Genomic DNA, 3,444 nt, shown 5'->3' on the forward strand with positions numbered 1-3,444 from the left:
TGGTGTCTGTAAAGCATTGAAATTTGGCATGTCACATCTGTTAGACATAGGTGACCCGGAATACAGTTAAGTATTTACTGAGTTAAGTAATCTGAACTGAGACTAGAGAAGCCAGATATGGTGATAATGTAGATCTCATCCTAATAGATGTTGCCTGTGCAAAGGCAACAACCTGCAGAGAAAATCTTATGATTTTGACATCTGACACCATATTTGTTAGCAGTTTATTACATACTTTAATGTTATGATAAATATAGCTAGTAAAACCATTCTAAGTGACAGTCTCTGGAGAAAAGATATACATGACAACTAAATTCTCTTCTTTAAAATGTTAACTTTTTTGTTGAGCACGTATTAAAAGACTTACCAAAAAAGAACATCAAAAAATGGTAAATGGTCACAGGCAGTGTGGGTATCTATGGCCATGCTACCCTGAACAAGCCTGATCCCGTCTGAATTCAGAAGCTAAGTAGGGTCGGGCCTGGTTAGTACTTGGATGGGAGACCGTCTAGGAAGACCAGGTGCTGTAGGTGTAAAAAAAATTTAAAAAATAATAAAATTAAACATAAAAATAAAAATTAAAAATTAAAAAATAAGGGATTGTAAGCTGACAAGGGCCTTGCAATCTGTGAGGTCAACCAATGGTTGCCTCCTCTAAGAAAAAAATAATAATAATAATAATAACAATAAAGCAGCATATCCAGAGACCTAGCAATAGAACCATCAGTATAATCTCATGAAGTTATTCTCTGTATATCCTCTGTGCTCTCATAAGAACAGATCATGAACTGCCTTTCAGAGAGAACTGAAACACAGGTGGCAGCCTCATCCAGCCCAGAATGACAGAAGAGGTTCCAAAAAAAGCCAGAACTTTAAAATGTGACAGATTTCATTCGAAAGCTCCTCAGGCTACAGTGTGTTTTTCAGACTCCATGGAAATGATCAAAGGTAGAATCTGTGGAATTAAGAGCAACCGAAAGACTGAATAATTTGGGGAAAATATTGTACAAAATTCCTTTTAAGTTCCTTCTAGATCCTGTTGACTGTATAAAGCAAGAATAACAACAATACATAATGGAGTTTATATAATATGTGCAAATAAAATATTTGACAAGAGGGCAAATGGCAATTCCATCGATAGAAGTTCTTATATTGTTCATTAAGTGGCACAATACTAACTCCGGGCAGATTATGAAAAGTTAAAGATTTGTATTGTTAACCTCAGAGCAAATAAGACATAAGATTATAGAACATTACAAAGATATAAAGCTAAGAAGGAAAAAAGATGAAATATAATAATAAATGATACCAAATTAATCCAAAAGAAAGAAGAATGGAAAAACAAAGGTACAAAGACCAAATGAGATAAATAGAGAATAACAAGGTGGTAGACATAAACCCAAACGTGTCAGCAATTACATACTAAATACATATTTACTAAACATATTTAAGAATAAGATTGCCGAAATAAATTACAAACAAAACCCAACTGAATGTTGTTTTTGATAGACCCGTTGTAACATTTCAACAGATAAGTGGAAAGTAAAAATAAAGAAAAAGACATATAATGCAGTACAGTAGATACCAGGAAGCCCATTGGCTATATTAAGATCAAGCAAAGTAAACTACGAGACAAGTGGTATTACCAGAAGGGGGAAAAAAGGATATTTCCCAGTGATAAAAGGGTAAGTTCAACAGGAAGACGAGAAAATTTGACACGTCATTAAGCCCAGAAACAGCTTCAAATTACATGAAGCAAAAATTGATTTAAAAAAAAAAATAGCTAACAGAACAACCAGTTTAGAAAATCCATAAAAATAAAGGGTGTGCAACACAATTAAGCAACTAAATTGACATATACTGAACACCGTGCCCAAGAACAGAATACCCATTAACCAAACAAAAAAAAACAAAAACAAAAACCATATGCTGTGTCACAAACACATTTCTCAATAAATTTAATAGGAAGGACAATTCATACAGAGAATGTTCTTTGACCACAGTAGAATTAATCCAGACACCAATAACAGAAATCTCATATTTGGAAATTGAACAATGTACTTCCCAAATCGAAGAATTTCTATATTTTCATTACTGTTCAGTTCAAAACAAATACTTACAACACACTTTGTAGTTTCAGTGCTAAATACTACATGTGAAAATGTGCAGGATGCAGTTAAAGACTTAAGGGAAAAGGTGTAGCTATAAATGCAAACATTAGAAGAGATTAAAATTAATGACTTAAGCTTTTACCTCAAGGAGCCAGAAGAAAGGAAAGCAAATTAAACCAAAACAAGGGAAGGAAATAATAAAGAGCAGAAACCAATGAAAAGGGATGGAAAAAAAACGATTATCTCAACAGACAGAGCATTTGATAAATTATAGCACCCATTCATGATACAAACAGCAATTCAGGAATAAAACTTCCTCAATCTGATAAACAGCATCGGATCATATTTAATGGTGAAATACTGAATGCTATCCCCTCATGTCAGGAGTGAGGCAAGTATGTCAACTCTCTCAACACTTTTATTCAATACTGCACTAGATAATCTGTGGTGACAGATATCAGAACAGTGGGGAGTCTAACTGGAAAGGAACATAAAGGAAATGTACTGGGTCACACAAATATGCAGTTGTAAAACTTTATTCTCCTGTTGTACCATTAAGAACAGCACAGCTCACTGTATGTTAATTACATCTCAATTTTTTTTTAACATAGTAGAGGTCTTAGCCAGTATAACAGCATTAAGAAAGAAAAGCATATGGGAGGGGGGTCAGGAATGGATGAAAAAGATGGAGGGATTAAAAAGTAAAAATTGGTAGTTACAAAATAGTTATGGGGGTCTACGGCCATGCCACCCTGAACGCACCCTATCCCGTCTGATCTCGGAAGCTAAGCAGGGTCGGGCCTGGTTAGTACTTGGATAGGAGACCACCTAGGAAGACCAGGTGCTGTAGGCATAACAAAGAATAAAAATATTACAAAATAAGGGATTGTAAGCTGACAAGGTCCTTGCAATCTGTGAAGTCAAGCAAGGGTTGCCTCACCAGCCCCCCCCCCCAAAAAAAAAGTCATGGGGATATAAAGTACAGCATAGGGAATATAGTCAATAATATTGTCATAACTATGAATGGTGTCAGTGAATACTAGATTTATTGTGGTGATCACTTTGTAAGTTACATAAATGCCTAATCACTACATTGGATACCTGAAACTAATATAATACTGTATGTCACCTATAACCAAAAAGTAAAAAATCATTAAAAAAAGAAAAGCATAAAGACTAGAAAGGAAAAAATAAAGCTATCTTTACTTGCAGATGACATGATTGTGTAAGAAATCCAAGGAAACTGACAAACTAGAACAAGTAAGTGATTTTAGCAAGTTCATAGTATAGAAGGTCAATTTCAAAATAAATTATACACACTAGCAACATATAT

General features: G+C 34.4%; 1 non-coding gene and 1 pseudogene across 1 annotated transcript; both read left to right on the forward strand.

Moving 5' to 3' along the window:
* The first annotated feature begins 414 nt into the window (after positions 1 to 414).
* LOC111733851 lies at positions 415 to 533 on the forward strand (annotated as a pseudogene).
* A 2,312-nt stretch (positions 534 to 2,845) lies between these two features.
* On the forward strand, positions 2,846 to 2,964 carry LOC111733847. The gene has a single exon (XR_002778206.1). It is a non-coding gene; the product is annotated as a 5S ribosomal RNA (ribosomal RNA).
* The last annotated feature ends 480 nt before the right edge of the window (positions 2,965 to 3,444 follow it).

The sequence above is a fragment of the Pteropus vampyrus genome, unplaced genomic scaffold (genome assembly GCF_000151845.1).
Source record: "Pteropus vampyrus isolate Shadow unplaced genomic scaffold, Pvam_2.0 Scaffold659, whole genome shotgun sequence".
Classification (NCBI taxonomy): Eukaryota; Metazoa; Chordata; class Mammalia; order Chiroptera; family Pteropodidae; genus Pteropus; species Pteropus vampyrus.